Raw genomic sequence first — 24,024 nt, 5'->3', positions numbered from 1 at the left:
GGGACACATGGTTTGAAATGTGTGTTTTGTGGGACCCTGACACAAATTGCAACTTGAAGATTTGATGGCAGGCTCCTTGGTTTGAAAGTGCCCACAACCCAAAAGTGAATCACCAGAGACTTGTGGAAACCACCAAACAAATGTCACTGGAGAACTTCTCATTCCCTTAATGGACAATAAGTGTAAGAGAGGGGGAAAAACCACAGAAATCTTCAAAGAAATTACTGACTGTGAATTGTTCACCCTGTTTGCTCACTTGGAGGTCCTCAGGTGGAAGGCACTATGCAATCTGCACTACAGTAGCATGTCAGAGTATCCAGAGAGGCCCTTTGGGAAGTGTACCCAACCTCTGCTGCACCAAATCCAAGCTCATAGCTGTAGGATCTCTTATGCCTCTCAGGAATTCAGGCATGGTAGGGAGAGTGATCAGCATCACTGGGGAGGAATAGGACCATACCAAGCCCTTTGCCAAACTTGGCTGGTCAATAAAACCAGCATGGTGTGGGGAGGTGTCCCCACTTTGAGAGGTAGTTGAGTAGTTGAGTGTCTGCATGACTGTTCCACTGCCTTCATGGACATCATTTTAGCTGCCAGGCCCAGAAAGTAAAGGTACATCTAGAGGACAAACCAATCCTGAATGTCTGCAGGTGGGAGGCCCTAAGCAGAGCAATTTGTGGTGATCAGCCGCTCTGTACCTGGGCTGTGGGCTGGCAGCAGTCCCCCTGTCCCTCCCACTGACCCCTTTTGCAGACCTAAAATGGACTTCTTCAGAGTTTCAGAGACAAAAAGAAAACCAGAACAAGCAGGAATCTGTAAAAACACAGCCAAGCTGCCAAGCCTGCAGCGGGTGTGCTTTGCAGTGCATGAGGTATGAGGACCCTGAAAAATTGGGGTAATGATGTGCAGTAGTGTTTGTCATCACCAAGGCTGAGTGTGTTAAAGAGGAACGCTCTGAAATGCGGGGCCCAACAGCTCCCAGATGTAAATACTGCCCTTGTTTTCCAAGCGTTCTTTAAATACCATAAGGCCTTAGTCCACTCCCAGCACTAACAGCCCATAAAATGTCAGGTTTTGTTTTCTAATTAGCCTGATGATTTTTAGATAGGATTTGACAACGACAACAAAGCATTCTCTCAGGCTGCAGAACCAAAAATGATCCCTCAGATGGCAGATGGGGAAGTCACCCACAGCCGTGCTGGTGCATCGCCGGGAGCCACACGGCGGTGTCCCCTCCCGTTGCTGGGTGGTGACACAGTGGTGGGGCAGATCTACTCACCCTCCAAGGTGGAGGACACCAGCCAGTCTTGCAGGGATGTTCTACACATTGGCCACAGCAACCCCATGCAGTGCTACAGGCTGGGTCAGAGTGGCTGGAGAGCGGCCAGGCAGAAAGGGACCTGGGGGTGCTGGTTGATGGTAGGCTGAACATGAGCCTGCAGTGTGCCCAAGTGGTCAAGAATGCCAATGGCATCCTGGCCTGTATCAGGATCAGTGTGGCCAGCAGGAGCAGGGAGGTCATTCTGCCCCTGTTCTCAGCACTGCTTAGGCCACACCTTGAGTCCTGTGTCCAGTTCTGGGCCCCTCAGTTTAGGAAAGATGTTGAGATGCTGGAAGGTGTCCAGAGAAGGGCAACAAAGCTGGGGAGGGGTTTGGAGCACAGCCCTGTGAGGAGAGGCTGAGGGAGCTGGGGTTGCTTAGCCTGGAGAAGAGGAGGCTCAGGGAAGACCTTCTTGCTGTCTACAACTCCCTGAAGGGAGGTTGTAGCCAGGCGGGGGCTGGTCTCTTCTCCCAGGCAACAAGCACCAGAACAAGAGGACACAGTCTCAAGCTGCACCAGGGGAGGTTTAGGCTGGATGTTAGGAAGAAATTCTTCATAGAAAGAGTGATTGCCCATTGGAATGGGCTGCCTGGGGAGGTGGTGGAGTCAGCATCACTGGAGGTGTTTAGGAAGAGACTTGATGGGGTGCTTGGTGCCATGGTTTAGATGATTAGGTGACAGCTGGACATGATGATCTTGAGGGTCTCTTCCAACCTGGTCTGGTCTATTCTATTCTATTCTATAAATGTGAAAAGGGGAGATCATGCCCTTCCAACAAGGACTGTGCCCCCTTTTGGCTGGTGAGAGCTCCCTGACATGGCACGTTTTACACATGCCTGTGGCAGGTGCTGCAGGCATTGTCCTTGTGGGAGCCCTGGGTGGAGGGAAGCTGGCTGCAATTTCCTCCACTGTGCAAGGTGGGTGACTGCTGTTATGGGTCTCACCTGGGGGGTTTCAGGTGCTTGTGGGTTTTGAGACACTTGAAGCCATTGATTTTGTGGGGAGAGGAATGGTAGAACCGAATAAATGACTCCAGACCTCAATCTCTTGCTCTGTATGGGGTCCCATGAAGACAGAGTGGGAACATCTGACTCTGTACAGAGGCAGCCACAAGGCTGTCACGTTGCCACCTTGACTTCTGTATTTTGGGGAGCATTTCCCTCTCTCAGAAGACACCAGGTTGGTCACAGCCACTGCGACACCAAGAGAATCCAGAGCTGAGCTCTTCTGTGGGCACTTCACAACTTGGTCCCTGCCCTGAGCAAAGCCAGGTGACACATTGCTCAACAAGGTCACACCATGTTTTAAAGTCGTTGATGTCCTTCTCTAACTAGGCACCTCCCTGTTCTGCACAGACAAATGGAGCACTGCCCAGCCAATGCCAACTGCTTGGCCAGCATTTCCCTGCCAGGTGATGCTACAAAAGGCAGCAGAAGAGCTCTTGTTCCCACACCACATCCACCTTGCTGGGAGAAGCAGCCCATGGTTTATTAACCACTTCACCCTCCTGTACCCCTTGTTAAACTGGCTTGAGACTGCTGAACCTGCTGTGTCAGATGTCATCTTCTGCTGGTTGAGGCAAAGGGCCTGCAGAGGCTCTCCTGACCTGAAACACCTTTCTCACAGCACTCCTCCCACTGTCTGGCATAAATAGATCAGTCAGCCCAGCAAGGCTACGTCTTCTTTTACTCCTTCCTGTCTTTAATAATATTATCACTGTCTGGTTTAGATTTTTACTAAATATAGGGCCAGAGGCTGGGCTGGCATCACTTCCTCCCAGCAGCACTGGAACAGCTTGCTCTGGAGTACTTATTTTATTAATTTATCTTGGTTTGCAAAGTTGTTTGATTGCACCAAGACTTTCCACCACCCCACTGGCCTGGCAGCTGATAGGAATGATGCTGCTTTAAAGCCTGTCCTGGATCCAGGGGTGAGACTTGAGGCTAGAGGGCACTGCCTCTCCCAGAGCAGTGCTGGGGAGTGAGGTGCTGTGTGCCAGTGGGCAACAAATTTGTGAGGAACATTTTGCAAACCCTCCCTCTCCTCATTGCTGATCTCCATAGGTGAAGACCTGCAGTGTAACACTGGACCACTGGCATCCCCATCCCTTCCAGGAGGATCTTGTTCCAGCTGCTAGGGGCCAGATCCATCTCTGGAGCTGGCACAAATCTGCAGCGTTTCTTGCTGCCCCAGGGTGTGTGTGTGGCACCAAGGAGGAGGCTGCAGCCTGGGACACCCTGCTCCTGGCACCAGGAGGGACCTGGACATGTCTTTTTCCTGCCCAGGGTAATGTGACCCCTCACTGATACAAGCCCTGGCCTCAAGAGCCTTCTCCAGCAAAGAAAGCCTCCCCAGGAAGATATTCGACCCCAGAGCTACCCTCATGGTGGGCCCCTGCCTGTGTCATGTCACTGCCTCTGTGCATTTATTAGTCTAAAGACATTTCAGTGGGATGTCCTTGACTTTAGGGCATCCCATGGAACACAGGAGAAATGGTATAACACTGCTCCAGGGAGGAAGGGGTCTCCTGTCATTCAAGGGCATGAGCTTAGATGGTGGTAGGGACAGGGAAGAGACAGGACAAGGGGAATGGGAGAATCTCAGAGCAACCAGCTCATATAGAGACCAAGTCCCACAGCCACCCCAGTAGGTCAGGAGCCAGATTAGGGCTGTGGAGCAGAGGATCCTGAAACCCTTCTCCCTGTTCCATCTTCTCCATCATGCAGGGGTGTCTCCTGTGCTTCCATGGGCACTTCCCCAGGGCTGTGTGTCTAACACAGCTGAGCAATGCACCAGAATGCCAGCTGCTGTTTGGAGAGAGGCCACAGCTTGCCTGTTCCCAGACTGTTTCCCAGCTCCATTACTCCACACTTCAGGTTTTTTGGCTATGACAGCATTGTTGCTATTAAACTGAAAGGAGTGAAATTCCTCTTCTGTACCCCACTTTCACTGTCTCCTCTGCTGCCTCCTTGCAAGGCTGCAAAAGGGACTCTGAGAGATGGTTTTGGAGATGGCATAAGACATCTTGGACCATCACAAGAAATGCACTGGCCAGTCTTTACCTCAAATGACAGCACCTGGGGAGAGAGAAGAGCACACTCATTCCAAGGGCTGGCTCAGTGCCAGCCACACTTTAACTAGCCTGAAGTTGTGTTGTTAAAACAGCATAACCCCACTCCCAGCAAAACTGGGAAGGTGGGATGGCAGTTTCTGTGTCAGGCAAGGGGTGGTGCAGAAGCTGGGAAGCCTAAGGGGCTGTGGGCAGGGTTTTTGGCCCAGCCCCATTGCTGTCCTGGCTCTCCCATTTGGCTTGCCCCAGCCCCTGTGTTCCTAACGTCACTTTGTGCTGGCAGGCTGAGCCCAGTTTGGCTCATGGAGGTTCAGGTTTGGTGTGAGAGGTGTGGGGGGGTGAGCTGTTATGCACACATGGGGACACACAGAGGTGTTCACATGTGCATAAATAAGCCACCAGCACCCCACCCCTGCTGCCACCAACTCCTGCACCCCTTCCCACAGCCCCAGTGCACAGGTACCCCTGCAACATGGAGACATCCCCCACCACACTCATCCCTACACCCCCAGGGTATTCCCACGCAGTCATCCACACAGTGGCAGGTAGATAGCCCTGGCGTGCACACTCACACCCTCACAACCCCCAGCACACTCCGTCCATCCCTCCCTCCACCAAGTGCCACAGACACAGAGTGCCACACACTGAGTGGTGTCACTCAGAGTAAAACACTGTGACACACATGCAAGTGTCTCACACAGTTACACACATGCAAGTGTCTCACACAGTTACACACATGCACAGTGTCTCACACAGTTACACACATGCAAGTGTCTCACACAGTTACACACATGCACAGTGTCTCACACACAGACAAGTGCCACACGTGGTGTCACACGCAGCTACACACACGCAGCATCTCGGAGTCAAGCACATGCGAATGCCATTGCCAGTGTCACACACACAGGTATGCACACACAGTGTCACGCAGTGTCACACACACGCACGTGTGCCAGCAGGGCTCTCCCAGCCAAGCCGCTTATCGCTCCATGCCGTGACAGTGCAGCTGGACCCAGGCAGGTCGCACAGAGCCCAAGTAATCCAGGCTGAACCGAACCGGACTGTGCCGAGTCGAGCTACACCCAGCCGTACCGGACCGTGCTAGGCCGAGCCGAGCTGCACCGCACACCTCCGCCAGAGCTGCACCGCCTGGCCCCGCACCGCCGAGCCGAGCCAAGCCGTGCCCATCCCATCTCAGCCCAGCCCAGCCGCTCCGAACTGATCCGTGCCTATCCCATCCCAGCCGCGCCGAGCCGATTCGTGCCCGTTCCAGCTGGTCCGTGCCCATCCCAGCCAAGCTGAGCCGTGCCGATGGGAGCCCCCCGGGCCTGGCATCGCTGCCCGGCACCGCCTGCACGGGCAGAGCTCTCCGCCTGACGCAGTGAGGAGCTGCAGCCCTTCTCTTCTCGGAGGCCGGCTCCAGCGCTGGGATTTGCTTGGCTCCGGCTGCGTTTCCCTGCCCGCCTCCTGCCCCCGGCCCGCCCGCCTGGAAGGGCGCAGGGAGCCGCTAGCCGCGGGTGCTCCCGCCGCCCATCACCGCGCCTCGGGGCTGGGCGCGCCGCCGAGCGCCGGGAGCCGCCGCCGAAGCAGGTAGGTGAATCCGCAGCCCCCGCCGCAGCACGCCCGGTCCCCTCTCCCATCCTCGGCCCTGGCCCCGATCCTGGCCTGAGTCCCCCGCCCCGGCCCTGCGTCCGATGCCAGCTCGCACCTGCCCCCGCGGCCCCCGCCCCTTTGTCTCCACTCCGCGGCGGCAGCCGGCTCTGCCCGGGGTGCCCCGAGTGCCCGGCGTGCCCCCGGGAGCCCGCCGAGCCCCGCACAGCTCCTGGTGGCCGCTCCGTGTCGCCAAACTTTTGGCGGCTGCAGCCCGGGTTGGGACTTCGGCGGGAGGGGACGACGGGGCAGGCGGCGGGGGGCAGCGGGGAGCCCTCCTCCCCGCGGCGGGGGGGTCCCCAGGCTTGGCTGGGGCCGCTCCTGCTGCCCTTTAGCCCCAGGTGCGAGCGGGAGGTCGAGCCGGGAGCGGCTCCTCCCGGTGGGGTCGCGGGTGCGGAGCCGAAGCAGCCCCTCCGGGATCTCGGCCGCTGTCCCCCTCTGCTTGCCCATGGAAGATGCCCGCTTCGGAGTGTCCCCGTCGCCTCCGAGCCAGAGCATCCCTGGGGGCTGTTTGGAGGGTGGTGGTGGTGGGAGTGGGTGTGTGTGTTCCGCCGATGCAACTGTTGCCTGCGGGAAGCCCCCATGTTCCGGGGTGCCGCGGGCAGTAGTGTCTCCCCGCGAGAAAAGGGGGTTTCCCCCCGCATCCCTTCTCTGCCGCACAGCGCACTTGGGGGGTGGGGTGGCTCTCACCCACTTCCCCAGATAACCCCGGCAGCCCCGGGCCTTGGGTGGAGGCTGTGCTAAAGCCGCTCCTGGGCTCTGTTCCCCCTGCCCCCCACAATTCCTTCTGCATTCCCACGCTGGCAGTTTTGGACCTGCCTCCCCACATGCATTCCTTCAGCGGCTATTTCTGTCCCCGCGAAACGTGCCGCACATAGAGCTTTAATTAAAGAAAATTAGTGGAGGAGGGCGACGGTGGCTGGGAGGGAGGTGACCGTGCTCCGGTGAAGGGGGGGGGGCGGCACTGCATCCAGCCGAGGGCAGGTTCCCCGGCTCGGCCGCTCGTCCTTGCCCGGTGCGGCTGATGGCTTGCGGGGGGCAGGTGTCTGAGTTTGAGAGGCTTTCGCTTGGTTGTTTTTGGGTTTGTTTTTTTTTTAAAGTGGGGGGACCGGAGCCGGGAGCGTGTTCCTGCCCGGTGGGTGTGTTGCAGTTTTAATTATAATGACAGATGTTGCTGTAAAGTTCCGTCTCAGTTCTCAAATTCAAGCTGAGCCCGGAGGACCGGCGCACTCGCACCCCAGCTGGTGGGGCCGGTGCTAAACCGCGGCTGGGAGTTGCCCAAGAAATTTGATTTTTTTGGTTGCACTTAACTGAAGATGAGCCGAGGACGGGGGTCAGCGGCACAAGGGGTGTCCCATCTGCTCCCAGGCATGTGGCTGAGACGCTCCCCTTCTTCCCTGGGGAGGTCCGTGTAGGTGTTGCCAGCGAGGCGGTCCCCTTGTGCCCAGTGATGCCAGGGCAGTGAGGGGGTAGACAGCCAACAACCAGCCCAAAGCCCTGGCGGTCCCCAGCATCCCCATCCCGCTCGACGTGGCAGCTGAACCCAGTTGGCAGCAGAGTCGCGGTGCTGGGGACACGCCAGCACGTCAGGATGTGTCGCCCCTCCATCCCGCACCCTTCCTTTCCTCCTGCAGCTCTTCCTGGCTAGAAACCTCTACGTCCCCGCTCATCCCTGCCTTCCCGGAGCCAGACGGCCCCGGGGACCGCGATGCTGCCCACATCCAGGCTGCGATTTGCAGCCCCGATAAAGCCCAGAGGGAGGATGGCGAGGGACGGGGTGACACGCACAGCCGTATCAACAGGCTCCCCCGGGGGCAGATGAAGCGGGGCCGCCGAGCTCCGCCGCTCACGCCTTCCCCAGGCAGGGACTCGCCGCCTCCCGTCAGCTCCGTCCGTTTGGGTGCCGGTTTGCATCGTATTAAATATTTAGAACTTTGCAGCGGTGAATAAAGCGATCGGTAACAGAAATTGATGGCAGCGTTAAAAAGGGGGTGGTACCGCCTGTGGAAGCGGAACGGTTCCACCGGTGAGCGGGCGGGACCCTATGGGGAGTATTTTTAAGGCATTTCACTCCAATTGACGGTTTCTCGCTATGAAGGCTCTGGCAGCTCCCAAATCTAGGCGCTGCTCTTCAAATTTTCGACGTTGTTTTTAAGGGGAAAAGAGAGTTTTTTTCCGCCCTAACTGGGTTGATAGAGTAACCCACTGGCTGTGCAGAAAGGAGGCAACCGCCCTGAGTTTAGCACCCAAATACCCCTCCCGCCCCTCCGATACCTTAGAACTCTCCCAGACCCCTCGGGTTTGCCCCAACCTGGCGGGGTGTACAGGCAGTAGGAGGGCAATGGAGGGACTCCCGTCCTGCGGAAGAAGGCTGGGGTAGGGGTGTACTTTGACCGGTGAGCTGGAGGAGTCAGGCGAGTCCTTCTCGCAGCAGGGATGGAGGGAACCGGACGGGGAGATCGGTGGCTGGTCGGTCGGTCGGTCAGCCGCTCCTCTCCCAGCTTGAGTCAGCGCTTTTCTAAACGACGGGGATGGGGCAGCGCTCTGCCGAGCGGGATGCGGTCCTGCGCGGGTGCGGAGGCAGTGGCAGAGAGGGAGGAAGGATAGACTGTGAGGAGGGCGAGCAGAGAGGAAAAGAGGGGTCGAGGGTTTCCCCAAGAGGGCCAGGAAACTGAGGAAGGGCCGGTTGGGAGTGAGAGGCGATGAGCAGCGGCATGTCGTGGGCTGATACGGGCGGGGGACAGCATGGAAATCCCTGGGGGGGAGGGGGGTATCTGAGGCCGCGGTGACGGGCGGCAGAGCACACCTGTACCCCCAGGGCTGGTCCGTGCCGTGCCCACGCCCGTCCCTGTCCGCGGCCCCCTCCCTTCCCCCCGTCCCCCTCCCCCCGCTTCCTTCCCCCGCGCTGGGGGACGGTCCCACGTCCCGGCGCTGCCCACGCGTGTCCCAGCCCGGTGGCCGCTCCGGGGCTGGGGCAGCGCCGCTCTGTGACAGCAGAAAGTGGCTGGAAAGGGGCGAGGCGTCACACGCTCTGCCTCCGGGAGGCAGGGAAATGCTGAGGGACCGATGGGAAGGCATGAATGAATGAATCTCCATAAAGAGCCCCAAGCAGCAGGGAGAGGGAGAGAGGAGGAGGAAGGAGGAGAGGAGGAGGAAGAAGAAAAAGAAGAAGAGCCAGAGCAGAGCAGGCGGCAGCAGACGTGACGCCGGCAGGTAAGGAGGTGCCGGTGGCCGCACAATCCGGCGGTGCCCGGGGCTGGCAGGTTGGGGGGCACAGTCCAAGGTGGGGGGGGAACCAGGAGCTAGCGGGACATCGCGTGGGGCTGTTGTTTGGTGTTTTGGGGGTTTTGCCTTTTTTTTTTTTTTTTTAAGAGGAGATGTTTCCTTCCTGCCTCTTTACAAAATGTGAGACTCCCCGAACTTCCCACGACTGTCCCCCCGGTACTGCTGCCCTGCGTCGCGGCGTGAGCCCCTTTCCCTGGGTAGCCCACTCTGGGCAGGAGGAGCTGGCTCTGCTTGGCTCGGCCCGGCCGGGCTGAGCTCGGCGCTGCATGCTGCGGCGGGGCGGCAGCAACTCGGCGGGGACCGGAACCGGCGGCCAGCCCTGCCCCACACCGGGGCATCCCAGACCCGGACTTAGCACACCCCCTGACCATAGAACTGCCTTGGCCTGGCGTCTGGATTTACCCGACCCGGGGCATCCAGCTTCTGCTCTGGCCCTCTTTACTTTGAGAGAGGTTCACTGGGGAGCTGTTGTCCCTCTGATCTCCATCCCCTCTGCCACTCCTTGCCAACTGTGGTTACGTAAGGCAGAGGAGCTTGCAGCCGGCGCTAACATGGGCCAAAACCATCAGGATCTCACCCAGGGATGCCCAGAGCTGATCCCAGCTCTGCTCTCCATCCTCTACCTCACTTGGTAGTCACCCTGCAGCTTGCCTTGCCTGCTGCAGTGATTGTGTGTGCGGGTCATGCAGGAGAGCAGCCGGGGGGGACAGGTACCCACATACATGCACTGGCACACCCCCTGCCCTGCCCTGCAGCCAGCGCTTTGGCTCCTGCATAGAGCTGCCCTGCACTGATGCTGCTTCAGTGTGTGTAGCCCTTGCTGTGCACACCCATTCCACGGAGCAGCCTTGCTCCTGCAGATAGGTCCACTCCAGAGTGATGCACGTTAGAGGTGTTTGCACATAAACACACTGTGGTAGGCAGCACATGGGTCATGCACTTACACACACATGGGCTAGTGCACACTGTGGGTGCTCACCAGTGCCAGCACAGGACTGTGTGTGCTCTCTAAGCCCAGGCAGGGAGCTGTTGGATGGAGCTGGCTCCCCTCTCGCACCGGCTGGGAAAGCTGCAGGCCTGGCAGGGCAGCCCAGCTGGCTGCGGTGGGCAGCTCTGCGGCTGCCCATGGCCTTCCCCTTCCTGATCGAGGTGCTCCAAGCAGGGATCAATAATGCCTTTCTGATTGGCTTCAATTCTTCATTCAAAGTAGTCTCTGCATTAGGACTTGATTTTTCTCCCCTTTGACTCCCATCCAGATTAGATTGTGAATTTGGCTGATTTCAAGCAACTGGGGGAGGGAAGAGTCATACAGTGAGTGAGAGAGAACTGAAATATCCTACAGGATCCCCTGGAGGGGAGAGAAATCAGGTCTAGATAAGAGCTTGTTCTCCCTGTCTGGCTAATGCTTTCCTGTTTGATGATCAGAAAACAGAGATCTAACCTCTCACCAGGACAGCTTAACTACGAAAGGTCAGGCTTTTGCTTTGTTTGAAGTGCAAGGTTTATTATTACGAGCTATGGATTATTTATTTCAGTTCTCCCATCATATGCTACATATAGGATTTCACAATGCATGTAAACAGAAGGATGTGGCTAGGGCTTCAGAGGCTTCTAAGTCAAGCTTTGGATGTAGTATTAAGGTTGGAGAAGCTGTGACAGGTACAGGATGAGTGGCCCATACCCCAGAGAGCTGAGTGCTGACCCGCCTTGCAGGGTCTCAATCTCATCCTTGGGCAGTTTATTCCAATGCTTCTTTTACCTGTGCATGTGCTGGGGACAAGTGAGCAGTTATGTCAGTGGAGCTCTGTGCTCCAGAGGGACACAGAAAACAGCAGCCAGGCATATTGCAGCCACATTGGTCCGGGTGAAGTTTTTTTGCTGGCTGCTCCAGGGCCAGAGTTTCACACCAAGAAAAGCTGCAGCAGCACTGGCAGGTGCTACGCCTCCAGGAGAGCAGTGACATCTGGGGCGGCAGGCACTCAGTGTGAAGAAAGAGGAGAAAGAGAATGAAACAATGTGTGAGGTGTAGTTTGGCTGCTGGAGTGGTAAATGTATGCACAAGGGTCATTTGGGTCCTGAAATGTCGCAGTAAAGCAGTATCTAAGAAAGGAGTTGTAAGAGTTAGCTCTAGGTGAGGGGGGCCCTGGAGCCTCCTTGCAGCAGGAGGACCTGGGGCAGGAGGGTCTGGAAAGGGCGGCATGGGAGTGCAGGATGTGTATCAGTTTGTGTAAGGGAGTTAGAGGGACACAGGGGAAGGCTGGGGAGGTGGAGGTGGGAGCTGGTGTGGCTGTGACACCAGCCTGAGAGAAAGCTTGCATCTGTTTAAAAACCCCTAAACCCTAACAGTCAGGGGAGGCTTACAGTCTGTCAGTTGGGTCTGGTTTCTGCACTGCCTGGCATGGTTCCCTATGTAGTGTAAGGTTCAAGGTGTAATTCAGGATGACCCAGTGGCCGGAGAACCACGGATCACCAGGAAAGCTCTCTGCAAGTGGAACTGTGGGCAGCTGCCACGGGAAGCAGAGCATCCCACATCCCTGCCCTAGGAGTCTGAGCATGTTCTTCCAGCTGGGGAGAATTGGCTGTCTCAAGATGTCATCCAGACCCATCACCTCTGTTCCTGCTGAGTGGGGTCCTGCCCAACTTGGGGGACCAACCCCTTGGGCGTTTTGTTCACATGCACACATGTTGTATGCACCCAGGGCTTCAGAGGAAGAAGTCAAATGAGCATAACCCAACTGGCTTCTCCCCAGCTCTCCCTCTTTTGTGTTTAGGGGGAACCAGAGGCGCAAACTCCAAGGTCTGGTGTGGTTTTTCCCCTCTCCTCCATTTCAGCATTTCTATGGGAGCTGGACAAGGGCAATCTCTGTAGCTCACTTGGATTTTACATCAGCAGGAAGGAGCGTATGGAAATGTGTGTGTTCCACTGTATCAGCTGCTATCAGCTTTTAGCTTTATTACAGTAAGTGCAGAGTTTTTTGTGGGCCAAACTCATTCATTGGATTTAATGGACTTCAACTGCAGGCACATTTGGCAACTTGTTTGTGTATATCTTTGTAAAATGGACAGGCAGAGATAATAAAATTTTATACTTCATATGGCATCTCTCAGGGAAAAGTTTTCCAATATGCTTTGTAAACAGCAAGCCTATTTTGCTACAGCATAGGCTCATATCTAAATGCAAGGCTCTTTAGTGCTGCTGCTTTCCCTTTCCTAGAACTATATACCTGTGGGTGAGCTTGGGTTTGCCTGTGTTATTTTCTCACGCTGCTTTCCTTGCAGATGCCTACAGAGGTTTTAAGCACGTTCACTGCATTCCTTTCTTTCTTTTGGTGCATTTGTACGTCTCCCTAGGAACGCAGCTGTAGTAAGAACCGTAAAGTCTGGCTGTGAAGGGCTCAGGAGGAGGAAAGAATAATGTATGTAAAGCCTCTTGCTAAATACCCAAAGCTCTACTAAACTGCCCCAGCTGCAAATGCATTATCTTGGGACCTCGCACAGGTAGAACATCTGCTCTGAAACCTTTGAGGGACTGACTTTTCCTCCCTGCTGTTTGCCTCTGTTGCTGGGGTCTGAGGATATCAGCCTGTCAAGCTATCCTGGGCTGGGCTTAGATCCTGCTTGTGCTGGGCCTTTCCTGCTGTAACAGGGAACAAAAGCACATTTATTAGAATAAACCTTTATTAGAATAAACCAAACCAGGTTGGAAGAGACCTTCAAGATCGTGTCCAACCCATCAACCAATCCAACCCACCAAGCTGTAGAAAAAAGAGGAAGTATTTCTAGAAGATAGATGTGTTTATTTTTAATGAGGTATTTGGGGCTTTTTGTTGCTATTGAATTGGTTTTGGTGTGGTTTTTTTTGTTGTTGCTGCTGTGGCTTGTGTTTGTTTGTTTTTTTTTTCCCCCTGGCTCTAAACAAATTAGATCCACACCTGTGGCTACTGGGCATAGGGTGGGGAAGTGGTTGATGAGCTGAGATAATTTGTTGCACAGCTTTGACTTATCACATGGTCATTAGTGCCCCATATGGAGCACCTGAGTGTGTGTGGAATTGAGGGGAGAGGATTAAGGCGTGCAGGATAAAGGTGGAACGCTGGTGAGTGACTCGAATGTAAATCGCTCTGGAGATGCTGATGGCATTAAACCAAATTGTGGGTACTGAGGTATGAGATGTATGTGATGCCAAAGGAACCCTAAAATGTATTTATATCCCTGCTTGGGGGTTTGCTGGGGTTTCTAAATAATGCACTAATTCAATTACACATCCTTAAGTAGTGTTTGTTCGAATTGGAGCAACATCATACATTTACTTTTACCACCTCTAATTCTGCTGGTGTGGTGGGTTTCAGTTTTTGACTCTTTCCCCTCTCTGCCTTCTGAGACCCATAGCACTCAGCTGTGATGCTCATGCCACGAAGTGCAGCTTCTTTGGCAATACCAGTGTTCCAGATGATGAATATTTTTATGCTCACAGGCTGAAGAGGGCTGACCTGACCTTGTAATTGGAGAAAGAGGGTGGGGGGAAAAAGAGCCTGGTGGCTCCTGTGAAATGCTGTACAGCATCCTTGCCTGCTAGAGCAGGGTGATTAGCAGCAGGTGCAGGATCAGGTCCTTTTGAGCTCCCCAAGCTGGGGGATTTAGTTGCTTTTTCTTCTCTGGAAACTCAGTGTAGTTGCAGGGACGAGTACTCCCTGTCTCTCTGGGGTGACTGCAAGCACACAGAGGTGCTCATCTCTGCTGCTGGCACCCAAAGCTGCTCATGGATAGGGAGGCAGAGGGTGATGTGTGTCACCTAGGGGGGTTTGTGTCTGCTTCTGTCTGGGAGGAGTCGGGAGATAACACCTTTAATGCTGTGCCCATTACCGCTTTGTCTTGAAGGAAGATGTGCTCTGGAGAGCTGTTCTCAGGTGTTTGCTCCTCATCTTCTCCTGGAAAGGAAAGCTGGGTCAGGGGCATGAGTACAGGGTGGAGGCTGGTGGCTAGGGCTCTGGACCTCTGCACAAGCCAGTTTTGGGGTTAGCACTTAAATAAACCAACAAATATACTTATTATATAAGACATAGGATGGTAATGTATCAGGGAGCCTAAGGCGAGCCAAGACTGCTCCTCCCAAGCCATGCCTTCCACTGGCAGATGAATGCCTGTCCCAAGTCTGCAGCAAGCAGGGTGGATTTTCCTACCTCTTGCCCCATTTCTTCCTTTTAATCATTGCTTCTGGCTTTGCTTCTCTTCTCCACCCTCTGCCCACGCTCTCCTCTTGCTCAGAGGCGAGCGGTGCAGGCTCGAAAGCCTCATTCATCACGGTGAGGCAGGGGCAGCCGCCGCCACTCCGTTGATTGACTGTGCTGGTGAGTGGATTTCAAATCATTATGCTTCTGAGACAGCTTTTAAATATGATGAGATGAAGATCAAGCCTTGTAAAGAGGGTGTCCCCAGCCAAGGAATCCCATGTGGCTCCTGGTGCCGGTCTAGGGGAGACCCCAGTGCTCCGGACTTTGTAGGTGTCCCTGCCAGAGTCTGGAGCTCTCTGTGACAGTGAGACGGGAGTGGGCAGGCAGCTGCTGCCAGAGAATTAAGTAGAAATATTTCACTGTAGGAAAGGCTTGTGTAAAGCCATCCATCTGCTGTCTATCTACTGCTTTGCATGAATTAATGAGCTGATTGATCAGGAAACCCTTGCAGCAGGTAGGTTAGGTAGATGATTTCTGCCCTCATCTTACAGGTGGGGGCAACTTGGAGGTACAAAGTTAAGGTTTCCAATTTGTATTTGTTTCCTTTGTTCTTCCCCCCCCCTTTTTTTCTTTTTGCTGTTAGTGAATGCCACAGCTAAGACATTTGTCTGTGTCTTGCTTTGCTGATTGATCAATCTGATTCTGGATGCTTTTTGGCTTCAGGAGCAGCTGTGGGAGCTTGCCATGGCTGTAGCTCAGCCCTGGAGACTCTCAGCTCAGGATCTGATCTTCCAGTGTGATTGAGGCAAAACAGCACAGTTTGCTGTGGCTCTTGGCTGTGATGTTTGATAGAAACAGTGTCTTCTCTTTCCTCTGGATAAGACAAACTCTGTCTGTTTCTAACAACATTTGGCTGTTTCACACACCTTCCTCTCGCTTCAGCCTTCACCAGGCAAAGCTTTCTGTAAGCATCCTCATGTTCCTCAGAGGAACTCTCCTGGCCACCTGCAGCTTGCAGAGTCTGACTGCTGATGACTGGATGCATGGAGCATCTCTCTCCTCCTTGCTGCAATGAGCACAGCTTTTCAAGAACAGTGCCTTAAGCAGAAGTCACTCCATGGCCCCAAAATCTATCAAAGGAAATGACAGTGGCTGTAAGCATTAATCATCCAGTATCATTACAATAAAGTTGTTGCAATAGAGCATTGTCAAAGGATAAATGACTTCAGCTCAGTGTTGGCTCCATTAATGCTGGTGGTTTGCTGAAGTATTTTAGCAGGAGATGGTAACTGCATGGCTCTTCTCTTTCCTCTCCAGACTGTGCAGCTGGTCAGTTTGATCACAAGGAAAAAGCCTGGGGCAGTGGAGGGGCTGACATAGCTTCTTGCCATGACTGTGCTGAGTTTGTACCTGGCCCTGCTTGAGTCAAAGCAGGAGAGTCTGTAGCAGCACTGAAGGGACATTTCCTACCCATCCCTCTAAGCTCCCATCACAAAAAGGGTAAAGTTGTTAAGGCTCTGCCAAAAGGCAATGGTTTTAAAATCAACAAGTTCTTGAACCTTTCATTTAAGGTGTAAAAATAGCTGCTTCTGCTTTGTTCCTGCCCCCGATTTGGCTTGGAAACAAACCTTGTAACCTTTGTTCTGGTTTTGCCTCTCCTCAGGGCGCAGCAGGCACAAACGATGTGGGCAGATGCAGTGAGTGTGATGGACAGGGCTGGCAGAATGAGGGATGTGACCACTGGTGTCACCGAGCTGATTGACTCCTGGGGATGGAGGGACACACTGTGCTAATGTCACTTCCAGCCACCTTCTCCTGGGAAGGCAGTGCTGAGCAGTGAATTGCAAGGTCTGGTGTGTGGCCCAGGGGGATGGAGAGCTGCTGGAAGTGGCTTTCTGTTCAAAATCCAGGAGTGCAAAACTATCTTTTGTGGTTTATGGCATCATTGAACTTTTATGCTGCCTGAATTTGAGCCTTTGTGCCCAGAGGCTGTGGGGAGCTGGCCCGTGCTAGGAAAAGGCTGTGCTTTGCAAACTGTGCAGCAGAGCAAGACACTGAGGTGAGAATAGGATTGAGCTGTGCTGTGCAGACAGGTAGGACTGAAGCTGTGGGGTGCAAACAGGCCAGGTGGGAATGGACACCCAGCTGATCCCATCCTGTGTTGCTCACCTGGGCTGGCTTCTATTTGCCTTGCCCAGGGGAATAATGCAACTGCTTCTAGAGAGCATCTACCAAGCAGAGGAGGAAAAGGAGAACTTCAGTGAATCAACATGTTTCACGAGCTGTCCCAGCTCACAAAGCAGAAGCAATCAGGCTGTAGAGTTTGTGTAACTGCTTCACATTTAAAGAAAGAAAGGGAAGTAAATCTGTGGGATGCAGTTCTTGAAGCTCATGCAATCACTTAGGTTGGCAAAGACCCTTAAGATCATTGAATCCAACTGTAATGCTTGCAAGAGAAGGGAACATCTTCCCCATCCAAGTCCAGAGGAGTCTGTTGTGTTGTTTTGCTGTGCAGTCAGTTTGTTAATATTGAGCCTCACTAATGGTATTGCAGAAAAGTCCTCTCCTGGAGTAAAATCCTTTCCAGCTGCCAGGTCGGTTGTAGGTCCTCTATTTCTACACAGGCTTTAAGAAAAAGCCCCTAACTTTCTGCATGGCCTTTCTTCCTGTTTCCCAATGAAGAATAACTATTCCTGCTCTGATTATTAACTTGGTAACAAAACAGCCTTTGTGACAGCATCGTGTTGCGTAGTCCTTAGCTCCATAGACGCTGGAGCACTCTCACTTGTGCTGGTGGACAGAGTAAGACACTTCAGTCTGGCTGGGTTGGAAAGTAAGTGTGTTTCACTTCTTGAGCTCCCTTGTGTCCCCATTTGTTTTGAAATGCTGTTGTCTTTATCTTCAGCAGGCAAAATCTGCAGTGGTGTTGCAAATCCTGACTTTTCTTCTGGGGGTTAGGTTGTAAGCAGCCCCTTGGGGCCAGGGCTTGTGGGGTTCCTTGCAGCTGCTGAGTTACAAGTGACCTACTCTTCTGCAAATTGTGTGCAAAGAGCTGGCTGTGGGGACCTGATGGTAAACAGCCTTCAAAGCTGGTCAGGCTCTCTGGCCATCTGAGAGCCCTTTCTTAGCTGCATGGGGAATCACGCCAGGAGAGCCGGCAGCTACGTTCAGTAGGTAAACCTGGAGGTGAAGTGACGTGCCCTGGGTTACCTGAGGTATTGGTGCTGGAGCCTTTGCTGGGACCAAGTCCTTTGGCACCTGCTTCTGCTCTAACTCAGAGACTTATTTCCTTCCATTGTCCTTAGTTTTGCAGCGCAAGGGAAATTTTGCTTAATTTTAAACCTTCTCCTAAGTCTTGGTGACGGCAGATTGACGCAAGCCTGTGCTGGATCAGGGCCTGTTCTCTTATGCATATGGATGTGTACACAGCTGTAAGTGGTTTTGCTTCTTTAGGCTTCTGCAGTCCAAGGAAAGAGCTCTTCCCTCCCTGCCCACAGGTGTGTCAGCTCTTCCCCTTGCACCACGGGCAGCAGTCTTCAATCCCCTGGCCTCCAAGGTGAGGACCTGGGGATCAGTTTGGTGAGAAATGTTGGCTGCTTTAATCATTCATTGCCCATTGGGTTTGCTAATGAAGTTGAGGGGTGTGTGTAAGCCTCCTGGGACACTCAGGAGCTGGGCATGGCAATGAGATGAAAGCCCAAGTGTTGTGGTAGGATCTCCCATGGACCGTGTGAGCTGGGAACTTCCTCCCAGCCTGGTGCTCTTGGTGGTTATGAGAACATTGGTAGAGAATTACTTGTTGATCATGTCTTGTCTTCCAGAGCTTGCTCTGGACCTTGCATTTACTGCTGCATCACCACCAGCTAAAATGTGTCTGCTGCCTTGGGAGTGAGAGCAGCAGCAGCATGAAACAGGTTGGATTGGGTGGTATTCATCTCACTTGGAAAAATGCAGATAGGAAAGTTCATGCTCTGCATCTCTTCTGGTTTGTGACATCCCTTTGGCCAGATCATAGCTCAGATGCTTGCTCAGGAGAGAGTGAAAGGTTCTTCTTCCTTGCTTTGTAGCATCTGAGCTTTCCTAGAGGTCTCCATCCATTTATCAGCATGGACTGTGCTCATGAAGCACTGAGATCATCCTGATGAAACTGCAAGTGGAAGAGATTTGAAAAACAAGCCCAAACCCAACAGACCAAGTAGTGGAAAGAGCAAGTCAGCCTGAGTCAGCTGACAGCAATTCCATCTTATTTAAATTAAAAAGGATAGTAATGTAAAAATCACTTGAATATTTCATCTGTGGAAGAGCCCTGAACCAGTTTGCATTAGGTATGCATGTGCAGTGCTTGAGCAGGGATGGCAGCAGAGTCCATCCTCATGTGAGGGGAAGTGGCTGTGCCCCCTCCAGCTGCCAGCTGGCTGGAGGGGTTTGATTAAAACCTTTTATTTAGGCAGGGGACTCCTTTTTGCCCTTTGATCAGTGAAAATTATTGGTGCCTTAACAGGTTGGGTCTGGCCACCTGGAAGCGAGGGCCTCATCCTGCCCCTCTGTGATTTCTGCCTGCTGGGTGCCTGGTGACTCTGGAGGATGCTCAAAATAGCCCCAAATCACAGCTATGTCTACCCAACCTTGTGGAGAGGGATGAGGTCACTGGTGTAACTGGGAGGAGAATTTGTCCTTCTAGCTATAAAAATAGCTCTGTCTTCTATAATGGCATTTTCCTTGGGGCAGCCCAGGAGCTTGCAGGAGTGTGCAGCCCAGTTGAGGCACTCCTGAGTGGGAAGGGGCTGCCAGGACCCTCCAGTTAATCCCATTTCTAAGCCACATTTGTCTCTCAAAATGAACCAAACCAAGCAAATGAAACCAACACCCAAACAACAACAACAACAACTCTGTGGATTTATCCTTCCTCCCCAAAATATTTAATTTCCCTGGCTTTCTCTACCCAGGTTGAAGATGTTCCCTCTGGAAAATGTTCTCTGATATCACTAAATAGGATTCTGTAATCTCCAGCAGCTAAGGTGTTTAGTTTGGCTCTGAGGGTGGTTTATTATTCTTATTCTTATTTTGATCCTGCCTCTGCCCATCCTTACCAAAGTGCAGGGCTCCTGGCTTATCGCTGCCGAGTGCTGCGAACGCCAGAGCTGTGTGTACATGAGCAGGGAAATGCATGAATTTTTCCACATCAGTAGGAGCTGGAGATTTCACTAAAGGTGTCTCCAGCTGCAAGTGGTGAGATAGGGCTCTGCCGGAGAGCTCTCAAGAGGTGGAAACCCGCGTAGCGAATGCCGCTGTGGATTTCATGCCTTGGAAAGCCGGCCGTAAGGAAAGGTCTAGGTGCTGGCTGGCTCTCAGCCATGCAACAGGTAGCTCAGGCTCCCTGGCAGTCATCTTGCTCGAGCACAGATGTGGCTGTCTTCAATCTGACTTTGGGGATCATAGAATCATAGAATTGTCAGGGTTGGAAGGGACCTCAAGGATCATCCAGTTCCAACCCCCCTGCCATAGGCACACTAGGTCAGGTTGCTCAGAGCCACATCCAGCCTGGCCTTAAAATCCTCCAGGGTTGAGGTTTCTACCACCTCCCTGGATAACCTGTTCCAGTGTCTCACCACCCTCATGGGGAAGAACTTCTTCCTAACATCCAATCTGAATCTATCCATTTCTGTTTTGTTTTCAGTTCTTCCCTAGATGTTTGTTAGGGAGCTCTGGGCTGGAGGTTGGGTGGGTTGTCTCTGGAGGTTGGGTGGGCTGTCTCTGGAGGTTGGGTGGGCTGTCTCAAAGGCTGAAGCATGGGCAGGTACACTTGAGGATGCATCAGCCCCTGGGGTTGGTGCTGTCCCTGAGTGCCTGCCTCCCCTTGGACTGGTTACATGGGGTCCTGCTGGGTCAGTTGCTTCTGTCTCTGTTTTTTTCTTGTTTGGGTGTTGTGTTTTGGTTTTGTGGTGTGGGTTTGTTTGGTTGGTTTTTTTCTTATGTAAAAGCTCCATTGAAGGTTGTCACAGCCTAGGATGCAGGTGGACTTGAGACAGACTGACCACACTCAGGGCAGGGGTGTCCAGGACGATGTTACCTTTCCAATTAGAGCCTCTGGCAGTACATGCTGAAGGATAAGGAAAAGCAATAAGTGAATTGAGCCTCTGTTTGTTGTCCTTAGGATCTGTCTGGCAGCTAATGAGGCAGATGGCTGAACCTCTCATTAAATATATTACCTAGCACTTTTGTAGAGTTATAGGTAGTGACCTGGTTAAACCCAAGCTCTGCATTGATGAGGGGCTAAACATAACATCTCCTTCTGCTGGCGATCTGATTGGGATGTGGAGGCTGTGCTGGGTGTGCTGCTAACGAGGGCAGGTCAGTGCCTTGGTGAGCTCTAGGGAGCAAACCCACCCCAGGAAGGAGCCAGGCATCCAGGCTCAAGCCTGCAAGCTGGGTCTGAGTGCTACCTGTGCTCACCCAACTGTGGGCAGCCGTCCTGGCAAACATCACAGAATCACCAAGGTTGGAAGAGACCTCAAAGACCGTCAAGTCCAACCTGTCACCACAGACCTCATGACTAAACCATGGCACCAAGTACCACGTCCAAACATGTTTTATGACTCCTCAGCACAGCAGTGTGGTCTCCAGCAGCCCTCTGTGCACTCAGCTTCATCTGCTGCTGCGTTCTCCCCTCACAGCATCGCATTAGGTAACTCGCTGCTCTGCCCTCCACCTTGTCCCTCTCCTCACACTCCATATGGTTTTGGTGGCCAGCACATAGCTAATGTCTATTTGTAAGACAATACTTCAGCATTACTTAGTGGAGACACAGGCAGCATTGTACAGCTGTTAGCAACATTGATTGCAGTGATATTTAATCCAAGTAAAATACATGATACATAGTCTAGGATTCCTTGCTTATCCATCATATAATGCAGTTCATGGGGATTAAATATCCCTCCTGTAAAGTTGTTTGAGATCAGTGTTGTTGTTTGTTTTGCAAATGATCCTGACAGGGATCCTGAGTGCTATTGATTATCAATGGTTCTTTAAAAATTACTGTTAGACTGCAAATTATGAACCTTGGGGGGACCCAGTTATATGATAATGGAAAGGCATTGCTCTGTAATGAGACATGCCTCGTCATATATTTGCTCTTCCTATATAATGGAGATTGAAAGGGACATGATTTATGACCAATAGCATTAGCTGCCTGCCATGGTCCAAGGTAACATGATGGAATTGCCTGGTTGTTCATTGTGGCAAGAAGTACTAATGATTAGGAAAGCAATTTAGAAAACAAGGAAGAAAGAAAGGGGGGGGGGAGCCCTTTATTCTGAGCCAAATCTCCTTTATCTTCCCATTGAAAATATGTAAACTACTCTTCTAATCCATAAATAGCTGAAATTCCTCCATCTCTCTCCCATGCTCCAGGAGCATCCACAAAGCACTGCACAGATGAAAACCAATGCTGCCAGTCCTAGAGGAAGTCCTGGGTTTGCTAGGAAAGCTGTGACGGAGATCTGGCCATGGCTGTGATGAAAGGGCAAATGGGAGCTCTGAACCAGCTGGGAGTTTCAGTGTGTTGGTGTCCCTGAAGCCAATGGAGGACACTTGTGTTGAGTTGTGTGCTCTTGTTGCTGCTGCTAACAGGCTTTCCTAGTGTTTCCCAGCTCCATAGCTGAGAACTGAACAGTTGACATGTGTGAGAGGAGCCAATGAGCTGCTACAGCATATGAATAGAATAGAACAGAATTAACCAGGTTGGGAGAGACCTCTGAGATCGAGTCCAACCTATCCCCCAACACTATCTAATCAACTAAACCATGGCACCAAGCACCCCATCAAGTCTCTTTCTAAACACTTCCAGTGATGGTGACTCCACCACCTCCCTGGACAGCACATTCCAGTGGCCAATCTCTCTTTCTGTGAAGAACTTCTTAGAACATCCAGTCTAAACCTCCCCTGGCACAGCTTGAGACTGTGTCCTCTTGTTCTGGTGCTGGTTGCCTGGGAGAAGAGACCAACCCCCACCTGGCTACAACCTCCCTTCAGGTAGTTGTAGACAGCAATAAGGTCTCCCCTGAGCCTCCTCTTCTCCAGGCTAAGCAACCCCAGCTGCCTCAGCCTCTCCTCACAGGGCTGTGCTCCAAACCCCTCCCCAGCTTTGTTGCCCTTCTCTGGACACGTTCCCACAAGTCACCATCTTTCCTAAACTGAGGGACCCATAACTGGCCACTACTCAAGGTGTGACCTAACCAGTGCTGAGTACAGGGGCAGAATGACCTCCCTGCTCCTGGTGGCTTGAAGAGTGCCATGGGCACCTTCCCTGCTGTGGGGACAGTGCTGGGTGCTGTGATCTTTCCCTGGCCACACATTCTGGGCAGCTGGGAGGTGCTGTTGATCGCCTCTCCATCACGAGATGGCACAGAGCTCTGGTAGGGAAGGCTTGATGGCAGGTCTGTGGTGGGTGATGTGTGTGGTGTGAAGGTTGAATCGATGCCTTTCACTGAGGCCGTTCTGCGCTCTTGGCATCCTGCTGCAAGTCCCAAATGACGGCAATGCAAATAAGCCTTTTCCTCATCACACTGCTGATCTACAGTGGAGCCCACAGACAGCAAGTGCCTGACTCTGTGCTTCTCTATTATCATGCTCAGCAGTAGCTGAGTATGGAGAAATACATGTCCAGGAGCCACTGCAAGCAGAAGCATGTGTGTGTCAAAAGGAAGGGGGGGGAGTGAAACAGTTTCCTTTCTTCCTCCAGCACCTTCTGAGCATCTTTTGTCATGAAGTCATGTATTGCAGTGAGAGTCAATAGGCTGCCAATGAGGAGAAATGCCCATACTTCCCCTAAAGTGCCCATGGGCAGCAGACCTCCTCCACAGACACTGATTTATTGTCACCCTGTGTTCATTTATTTCGCTGTGCTGCAGCAGGGACACTTGCACAGTGGTTTCTTTAAAGAGACTCAGCGTTTCACAGCGTGGTGCTTTTGAAGAGGGAAGGAAGTGGGTGCTTATTTAGGTAGGATTCTGCTAGCTGGGTGACATCTAAAGGCTGAGCTCCGACCTGCCCTGAGTTCCATTAGCTCACATGGAAACAGGATGGAGGAAGGTCGAAATGGCAAAGGGGAACTTGCAGCCCACGTGCACCAGTGGCAGGTGGAGGCAGGGTGTGCTCCTGACGGCAGGCAGGACTGTGCTGTCACCCACCTCATCCAAAGGAGTTATTGTCCATGCCTGAAGGAGAAACAGTGTCCTGGGATGAGGCTGCCAGGCTGGGGCAGGAGGCTGTGAATGGCTGAATGCCTTCATCTCAGAGCGCTGAGGAGCAAGGGCTCCTTGAGACAGCGCTGTGGAAGTTATTTGTGATAGAAACACCCCCAGGGAGTAAAATTCTTCCCCTTGTGAGGATGTTGTTGGTGGAAATGCTTCCTCTTGACTTGCAATAAAGTAATTATTTATCATGCTGTTTTCTCAGCCCCAGTCCTCTGCAGGTTACTGTGTCCTCTGCAGGTCACTGTGTGCTTTTCCTGGTCTGTCAACCTGTTTAGG

The 24,024-nt window shown here is 52.9% G+C and overlaps 1 protein-coding gene across 2 annotated transcripts in view; it reads left to right on the top strand.

The window, feature by feature from the left end:
• The first annotated feature begins 5,845 nt into the window (after positions 1-5,845).
• The window catches only part of ELFN1 (extracellular leucine rich repeat and fibronectin type III domain containing 1), a 125,557-nt gene continuing 107,378 nt past the window's right edge, over positions 5,846-24,024 (top strand). The window contains exon 1 of one of the 2 annotated variants that reach the window (XM_068146672.1): positions 5,846-5,978. The gene's annotated coding sequence lies outside the window, so the exon portion shown is untranslated. Of the gene's footprint in view, positions 5,979-9,037; positions 9,252-24,024 lie in introns of those variants that run through there. The other variant, XM_068146671.1, reaches the window with a different exon arrangement.

Source organism: Melanerpes formicivorus, unplaced genomic scaffold (genome assembly GCF_026170545.1).
Source record: "Melanerpes formicivorus ecotype bairdi unplaced genomic scaffold, bMelFor1.0.p_v2 SCAF_14, whole genome shotgun sequence".
NCBI classification, from domain to species: Eukaryota; Metazoa; Chordata; class Aves; order Piciformes; family Picidae; genus Melanerpes; species Melanerpes formicivorus.
This window is presented reverse-complemented; position numbering and strand designations above follow the sequence as displayed.